The 10,000-nt window shown below is 46.9% G+C and overlaps 1 protein-coding gene across 6 annotated transcripts in view; it reads right to left on the bottom strand.

Annotated features, from left to right (window-relative positions):
• meis2a (Meis homeobox 2a) overlaps window positions 1–10,000 on the bottom strand; it is a 100,710-nt gene that overhangs the window by 35,034 nt on the left and 55,676 nt on the right. The window lies entirely within an intron of this gene.

Genomic DNA, 10,000 nt, shown 5'->3' with positions numbered 1-10,000 from the left:
ACACACAGCTATAGAGCACACGCAAACATATGCACCACATACATTCACAAATACACATTTGCGCGGATACACACAAGATTTTCAAACATGGCTCACACAGATATACATGTCTAAGAATCCTTTTATAATACCAAGCAACAGAATGAGTGGATGCAGATTTGCATTGAATACATTTCCCTTTCCTTGAATGTCTGAGACGGAGAGGAGGCATGTATCGTCCTGGCAGCAGGCAGGGTGTCATTTAGCGTGAGCAACTGAATGCAGTCCAATATAGTAAAAACAGAATCGAGTGTGAAATCCCTCCTATACAGGATCACCCAGAGTTCTACCTGAAAATGTAATTCGGGAGACTGGGGCTGCAGTGATACCATTTGTGTCAGGTCCAATCTAGAGTGCACGGGCTGATATAAATGGCAGACCTTGGGCTGCCTTGCTCCCTCTGGGCCTGCTATGAAGCATGACAAAACAACAGTGATCGCTGGTGACAGATGTCTTTAAGGACCAGATTAGGAGTCGGGGCGCACGCAAACGAAACAAACGAGATACTATGCGTTTCATTCAGCCCTCTGCAGACAGAGGTACGCCACGCTGTGTGCGCACGCGCACACACATGCAGGCGCAGGTGGAGAGATGCACACTATATAGTGCGCATGATGCAAGCACAGGTTGTTTTCTGAAAGGTGACGCCACATTTTGTTTGGGAGGGGTGGTAAATGTATACACATGGTGTTGAATCCGCAAATACATAAACACTATACTTCCTTCACACATCTGCCTTCATAACCTCTACACAGTAAGAATCTGTTTTAATTTATCCATTTGTAACTGAGAGTGCACACGTATAAGAAAATCCATTTGGTTATATTATATTTGTACCCTCTCAGAGTTATATTAAAAGCAGGCATAACGGGGACGGTAATGTCAGCCTGACTTCACTTAATTGAATTCAATGTAACTTGAAATGATAACAGTTGCTCAAGAACCATTTCCTCATTTACAGCTGGGGGAACGGATGTAATTGAGGTTTCATATCAGCGCAAAGGAGAATTTCCCTGCTTTCCAGGTTGAACCGGCCGTCGACATGCAGTCGTTTTTAATTAAAGGACAGACGGAGGGGGATGAAATGGTCGCAGGAATGTGCTCAATTAATAACAAACAAGGCTGAGATTGGACAAATAATGAGTCCCGGCTGCAGCAAGGGATTAATCTGATTTGTACTTGTGTATGCAGTCTCTGTTAATATGCTAACATCATTAACAAAGGAAAGATGATAATGGTGACATAGAAAATACATTTTTTTATTGCCAGGTGCTGACATCTCCTTGGCGAGGAGTGATGCAAGCCTTTTCAGTTTCTTCCTCTTTTTGTGTGTGTGTGTGCGTGTGTGTGTGGGGGGGGGGAAGAGAGAGAGAGAGACGAGTATGTCCACGTGCCAATAAGCATGTCTGTCTTTCTATGTCCTTAAAGTACATGCCAGCGTTTGCATTTGGAGACCCTCCCCTCACACCTTAACCCTTGGTCTTCCTCATTTTCATTACATTAACTGACCGTGGTCATAATCCAAACGGACTCTGACAAACAATCCAGTACTAGAGTGAAATCCAGAGTGATAGTTTGACTCTGAGGGTGTAAAATTGACCCCTGTGGGTCAGAGTTAAACTAACAATCTGGATGTTGCTATGTATGCACACACATTCCCTCTCTCTCTCCGTCTTGTGAGAGCTTTCCTCTGTCTCTCTCTTCCCCTCTATCACTGACACACACACACACACACGCACGCACGCACGCACACACACACACACACACACACACACACACACACACACACACACACACACACACACACACACAATGTGATCTGGAATGGATATGATATGGAGCGGAGGTGATGGGGAGGAGAGGAGAGGAGCATTAGATTGGGGAGTGGGTCATTTACATTGTATTAAGGCTTTGTTGGCCTCTCTCCGGCCCGGCCTCGGTCATCAATCGCCTATACTGTCAGCCAGGCGGAGCACACTGCAGCCCCGGTGATAAATACGGCGGCCCACGGCCCAGCGTGTACGTCCACCAACATCCCACCATAATGAATGGTTTGAACAAACAAGAAAGATGTCTCATCAAGGAGAGTAGGGATGTTAAAGCCCCTCCCCCTCGCAACAAAACCCCTGAGTAAGGAGATTTGCTTGGACCACATAGACACAACACTAAAAAAATCCTATTTCGCTCAGCCCTGCCATGCACCCCCTCCCCCACACCCCGCTCTCCACCTTCCCTCATTCCCTCCATCTTTCCTTCCCTCCATCAGACCGGACACCCCCTCCCTCATCCCTGCTGACATGCACATGCACGTGCTCTAGTGCACACTCGAGTAACAAAACTGCACATGCCATGTGCACGCACACACACACACACACACACACACACACACACACACACACACACACACACACACACACACACACACACACACACACACACAGTACTGTATATGTGCCTATGCATAGCTTCCCCTCATCCCATCTTCATCTCTATCCTGCTCTTTCTCTCTCCTCTTTCTCGCCCATCCACACACCCCCAACCCCCCACCCCTTTTATGGCTGTGACTGCAGGCCACCCACACTTTACGTCGTGGCAGCTTTCCTTAAAGCCGGGGTTCTGAAATCTCAGCCACACAAAATGGAGTGTGCAGTGGCAGTGGAGGTACATGTGTACACACACACACACACACACACTCACAGACATAAGAACTAAGGCCGGCATGGTGGGCCTGGCGGTTACAAGGCTGCAGCAGCCGTGAAATTGGAGAAAGGCTATTTAGACCTCTGAGCAACCTCTTAACGTTAATTGCCTCAGTAAAAAATATACGACTGTAAATCACTCGATGTGAAAAAAAACGCCATTACATGTAAAAAATAAAAAATATATATTTTAAAACGAGCGAGTGAGCGATTAATGGTTGAATAAACGTTAAACAAAATGCATTGAGTCGAGCAAGGCAAGTCATTCACTGTTCTGATGGGGCTGTTTTGGGAGTTGGCCCCTCCCTCAACCACCCACCCACACACACACACACACACACACACACATGACATGGTTATTTAATGGACAAAACACAAACATGCACGGCCAGATCAAAGATGTTATTGATAAGCTCATGGCTGGCTTTGAGTTCGATCGATACGTCGAGTTACAAACACCGAGACCAATATCCTTAAAAGAGGATTGACCACAAAACGTAAAGCAGTCAGTCTATAAATAATTAGACGGCAGAAATGAGCGCCTTGGTTTTATTGTCCAGGCCAGCACTGCTCTCTACGATCGAAGCAGCTCTGTTAATTATGCTGAAGCCTGTTAATGGCACAAGCGTGCACTATACCACCACGTGCACTATACCACCACGTGCACTATCCCACCACAAATGTTGTCTAATTCCAACACTCTGACCTGAAATTGCACACCCTGTCATGACCGTGCACATGTACACACACACACACACACACACACACACACACACACACACACACACACACACACACACACACACACACACAGGTGGATCATATTCTGCCAGTCATTGAGCATCGAGCTCTCTCTGTGTGTGTGTGTGTGTGTGTGTGTGTGTGTGTGTGTGTGTGTGTGTGTGTGTGTGTGTCTGTGTGTGTGCGTGTGCGTGTGCGTGTGCGTGCGACCAACTGCTGGCTAAATTACATGGTGTGATGTGCTCTGTGCTCAGTGACAGTGCTAGCTGTAATGGCCTCTGTGGTTGCTGAACATTACAAGCTGAGCCAGCTCCATCATCATCTCCCTACACTTCTTAACCCCCCCCCCCCGTCAAGCCCCAGAGTCCATCCTTCTATTTCACTACACACACACACACACAATAACCACAACCACTGCAGGGCCACTCTATGGCCATGCCACACCTCCAGCCTGCTGCGTGTGACTTTAACACGCCCATACAAAATCCACTGGAGATGGTGGTCTCTGAACACCTAATCGCTACCACCAGCGTCGCATCCCTCAGCCCAGTCATTACTACGCCGTCCCCCAGTCCCTGCAATGCTGTGCCCCCCCCCCCCCCCCCCCCCTCCTCTCTCCCATCCACCCACCTAGCCTCAGCCCCTTCCCTGAGCGTCCAGTGGACCCCGTTGATGAATGACATCATCAATGTGTGACATGAGTTATAGAGCCAGGCCACGAGGTCGCGGTGTCCTGCAAACCCATTCCATGTTAATGACTCCCAGGAAATCGCAGGCCATTGGCTGTTTACCCCCCCAATGCCATGGTAACACACACACACACACACACACACACGCACACACACACACACACACAGCAAGATTTGCTGATGTGGCGCCATTTATTGTTGTCTTCCAGGTTTATTAGAAAATATCTATCTATTAAATCTATATTTTGTAAAGGGCTGTAATAATTCCATATAATGAATTTCTTCAAAGTATTGCTTATTGTGTATGGGCGATGTTTGGCTTATTGCAGGTTGGTCTTTTGTTTTACAGCAATAATTTATCCTTTATGGTTCATTTCATATACTGTATACATTTTTTAAATTGATTGGAATCTTATTTGTTTTTTAATCATAGTGACTGGGGGATGATAATAATATGAACTGCCTCAAATAAATGCAATCAACTATTGGAATGACATTTTAATATGCACTCTGCATTGAGCTGGCGTAAGATTGGCACATTTTAAATATCAACATGCCATTGTTAATAATATTACAGTTTGTCTCCTTCTGACAAACGACAATGAGATTGAATGCATATAGGCATATCCCAGAGATCAGATATGACAAACATATCCAATTTGACTTTTTGAATCTGTCACGGGTGATTACTTTGCACCCAGTAGAGCGATATCTAGCTTCTTAGCTTCAAGACATTTCTGACAGATCCCCCCCCCCCATTTACAGGATGCAGCTCATCAATTCTAAGTCTGCAAATATCAAATGGGTTCCCAATTGACAGTTAATATAGAAGGGCCTAAACATTTTGACTAACGTTGTTGTCTTCAACTAAACTAGTTGGCAGAGTAAAAAACTTGTTGTTTCTTATAATTGTATGTAATGCATTTCATTATCATGGACGTGATGTGATAGAATTCATTTTGAAATGAATGAGCAACTGTATTTGTCAGCAGATATATTAAAGAACAGTGGTGGTTTATTTAAAGTTTATGTAAAGTTGTGGAGTCACTCAAAAGCATTTGCAGATGTTTCTGGGCATATCTTGACAAATAAACTCCTTCAGTCAGTTGAATTAGAAATGAGGCTGTAGAAAAAACATCACATACCCTATGATCTGGGAGCTAAACCTGAGTGCATTGAATCGATTTTTTTTGGTCGTCCAGTGTGTGCAGACTAAAAACAAAAACGTTCTTTCTTTTCCTCCCTCTCTCTCTCTCTCTCTCTCTCTCTCTCTCTCTCTCTTTGTGTGTGTATTGGGTGGGTAGAGTGGAGTGGGGGAGTCTGTGTTTGTTTTATTTTCCTGGGGACTAAGCTGCTTCCTGACAACAGCGTGAAAACAGGCAAGAATGCCATATGACTCAACCTTACCTTACACACACACATGCGTGTGCACGCACGCACGCACGCACGCACGCACGCACGCACGCACGCACGCACGCACGCACACACACACACGCACGCACGCACGCATGCACGCACGCACGCACACAAAGAAACAGCACACAAACTTCAACAATCTGAATACACAGTGTTCAACACAAACACACTGCACGCCAATCTCTGATAACGGCCAACCAAAGTATGTCCATATCTACGCTTAACATAAACTGCGTTCAATACACCACTGCTCTTCTGTTTGGCTCAGACTGTGAAGCCTCCACAATAACTTTGCCAGCTCTCAGCAGACTGCACTCGCACAGTAAAATAGTGATGATTACAAATACAAGGAGGGCCGCCGGGGCCCCGGGCATCAATAATAGAGCAAAGGGCCCCCAGTCTTGTCTGTCTGGCTCTCTCTCTCTCTCTCTCTCTCTCGCTCACTCGCTCACACAGACACACACACACACACACACACACACACTCTCTCTCTCTCTCTCTCTCTCTCCCTTTCCGACTGGCTGGTTGGTTGGCAGAGCTTCAGTACTACTAGTGCTGTTGCTGCTGCCACGGCCCCCCACACAACAATCACTGGCTGGGCTCCTGAAGCGGGTTCCTGGAGCCCGGCCAACTGCCTGTTTGCTCTACACCATTAATTTATGTTCACTGGAGATGGTGCAAGGTTCTAGAGCAGCTCTCCGGCATAACCACTCTGCTCGCCTGCCAAGCTAACTGTTTGCCCCCTGCAAAATGGGAGGGCGAGGAGGAGGAGGGAGGCAGAGGAGAGAGAGAGAGGCCAGGGTGGGAGAGCGGGGAGGAGGGAGTGAGTGAAGGATGAATGGAGTGAGGGAGGGAGGAAGGCAGTGTGGAAAGGAGTGGGTGAGTCCAGGGCGAGGGGGAGAGCCCTGGAGGATAATGTGAGATATAGGCATGTGATTGTACCAAAGCTCTGTGAGGCTAAATAGCAATCACTCCCACACAATCCCAATGCACCTCCAGACTCACTCCGCTGCTGGACCAATGGGAAGAGAGAGATGTTTTAGGGGAGCATTCGCAGGCGGTATCACACATAAATGAATTCATAAGATATCAATTTTGGCTGCTCCGTGCTCATTTGGTATGTAATATAGGACTCCACAAAATACTTCCAGACAAGGATCAACTGGTTCAACCAATACTTTTATTGGCAGCTATCGCACAAATACATTCTGTATGTGAACGTGAATGTGTGTGTGTGTGTGTGTGTGTGTGTGTGTGTGTGTGTGTGTGTGTGTGTGTGTGTGTGTGCACGTGCATGTTGAGTTGTGTTGCTGACTTGGTCTCAGATGTGGCCCGCAGCCATAGAGATGTGCCTGTTTAATCGTCAGATCGAGTTCATGGCTTCTTTTTCCAACACACGGCTGCCCCCTCTGCTTTCAAGGGGAGGAATACGATCCCTCCATCCTTAAAGTGGGGGCCCGGTCTCTCTCTCTCTGTCTCTCTCCTCCTGCCATACTCTATGGGCCCCAGCGGCTATCCACCCTCCTATACTGCACACACTAACCAGTCTGGCCTCCGCTCCCCTCCACCTCTTCCACTCTCCTCATCGCTCCCTCTTTCAAAGTTTCCGCTGAAGCTTTAAGCCAGGTCCTAGAGGGCAGGAATTTGGCCTGGTTTTTCAGACCAGTCTGTTGGCTTTGTTGTGGTAACTGCCTGCTCAGGGGCACCCAGCTCTGCTCTGCACTGCAGACTCGCCTGATGTCAACATGCAGCCACACTCAGCACTTGCTCTCAGAAAAAAAGCCTTCATACCAACTCTTTTTGATAAAAACTAAGAGATAAAAACTAAGAGAAGACTACAATTGTTTTTCCTCATATAAAAGCCATTTGAAGCATTCTACTATTCCCTTTATTTTCCTTCCAATAACTTTCAGTGTTTTGCCTAAAGTTGAATTCTAAATACGTTACTGAAATGTCATATTGTGTCTAAAAAAGAACCTGCCCTGCTCCTAGTCTCACTGCTCTGTGCTGCATGTTGCTTATTGGGAGTGTGAGGTCATTGGTGTCTAGTCTTTGCGAGGGACTTTTAGGGCCTATAAGCAGATCATTAGGGGCCTTGTACAATCACTGTGGGCCAGTGAAAGGCAAGGCCCACCCCTTTGGCCTGTACAGGAACCCCCATATCCTCACCACTTGCCCCTATAGCCAGTCATAAAGTCATTGGAAGCCCATGCTATGGCCTGTAGGGCACGGTGAACGACCCATGCCCCTGGATAAACATCAGCCCTTCATTAATGACCTGGGCACACATTGTAAAGTAATAATGCTTTTCTAAAGCAGCAAACATACAATACATGTACAGTACAGGAGGATTATGCTGATTTCTTTGTTCTTGGGGAAGAGCATTAAAATGCATTGATTTATCCATCTTTTAGTGCAGATCCCCATAATCTCATGTTTCTGTTTCTCTTCGGGTGCATGACGGTGACTCGAAACCTCCTGACAACAGTCATGAGACCGGTGGATGACTTAACTACCTCTGAACAGCTGAGCGGCTCTTTACACCCAGCTACTGTCCTTCTGCTCAGACCACACACTACCTTTCAGCACACTCCAATGAGAGCTGCATGAGGCCCATGGAGTATAGCACTGCAAGGATGACTAGAGCACTTCCAAATAGACTGTTGATCATGTCTGTTGGGAGAAGGACTTAGCATATAGGGTCTCTTTAAGTTTATCCTCTCCTCACCATTGTGTTCCTTTTTGGCATTGTTTAACTTCCCAAGCCTGAGTTAAGTGTGGCTGATCTTCAAACTGGAATAGGAACAGGTTAATTTAGAGAAAGAGAGAGACCAAGAGAGAGAGAGAGAGAGAGGGTTTGTTCCCTCTTCAAACAGAAGTAGCCTCTTGACGGCGCTACCTTTCATTTTGTATTAACTTAATGAGCATAAGTATTCAGATTCAGATACGCTTTTCTTTCTCTTCAGAAGACTCCAGATTCTCTTGAGAAAGGCCACTACATTCCAATAGCCAGCCTCGGGACACAATAATGAAAACGCAAGCACTTACGGAGGACAAACAAGAAACCCCCCGGGCCAGCTATGGAATGTCAAGACAATTTAAAAGATATTATAGGACATTTGTAATGTCACTTTCTGTTTTCAGGTCAAAAATCAAAGGCAAACACAGAGGATAACATTTGTCCATTACAGTCGAGAGGGGGGGTCCCCCCACCCTGAAAACAGCTGCAGGGGACACTTCCTGTTTGCTAATGACACTAAATGTGTTCAAGTCAACCATGTCAAGGCCTCTCCCTTCCCTCTATGAACGGACAGCTGGGGTGGAAGGAAAGAGTTTGACTGCCCAATCTCTCTCTCTCCTTTTCTCTCGCTCGGTCGCCCACTTGACCGCATTCTCTCCAAAAAATGAAAGAAGCTCTTAACTGTGTGACAGACAGACACTAGCCGATGAGTCACCGTAGGTGTATTCACCTCAGAACACAGGTAGACTTCAGGAAAGGTCCCGTGGAACAGAGCCAGCCCATCCCCAATCAGTCACCACCCCGTCCCTACCTGTTGTGTGCTCTTTTACCGAGTGCCATTTCTGCAGTGCAAAAAAAAAGGAAAACAAAAAAGCACATCCACCAAGCACTCCTTTCATGTAGGGCTGTATGAGTCAAGGAGATGTCTCCCGTCATTGCTCAACACCCATAGGCCGGCCAGCTGTATACGTGCAGACTGACGAATGCCCTGAGGATCTCAGCGCCTTCTTCATGTTCTTCAGCGGGAGTGTCTACTGATGTGAGTGGAGTTAAAATGTCTTCATGAAGTGACGCTGAGAGAAGAGAAGAACAGAGCCGAGCCGAGAAGAGAAGAGAGAAGCGGTATAGTAGGCTACACAGTACAATCCTCAGAGGTGATTTATCCATTTATCCATTCAAATGGATCCTTACTTGTCCATTTGGTTACATTTGTACGCACTCATAGTTGGGATTTTACAGTGTAGTAGCTTTTAGGCTCTGCTAATAGCGGCTGCTCTTTAAGTGCATTCCCCCATCCTCCCTCTCTCTCTCCCTCTCTCTCTCTCTTTCTCTCTCTCTCTCTCTCTCTCTCTCTCTCTCTCCTTGTAGTGCTCTTGGGCTCAATCCTGCCCTGGGGCCGAGCTGACCTTTGACCTGGCTGGCCCGCCTGGCTACAGCCCTCTCGTTTGTTAGGGGCTTTATCCACTGACAAAGCAGGCAGGAAGTTGGCAGCCACCCAGCGGCCCCATGGGAGGATGACCATCAGCTAGATCAGCTTACCACTTATTACAGGATGGTAGGGAGTATGTGTGTGCACACACATTTGCGTGAATGTGTGCATGCATGCATGACACTGTGTGTGTGCATGTGCATGTGCACGTGCGTGTGTGCGTGTGCGTGTAGGTGTGTGTGTGTGT

Source organism: Protomyctophum parallelum (assembly GCF_964188405.1).
Source record: "Protomyctophum parallelum genome assembly, chromosome: 20".
NCBI classification, from domain to species: Eukaryota; Metazoa; Chordata; class Actinopteri; order Myctophiformes; family Myctophidae; genus Protomyctophum; species Protomyctophum parallelum.
The sequence above is the reverse complement of the archived record's forward strand: the minus strand, read 5'-3'. Positions and strand labels throughout refer to the sequence as shown.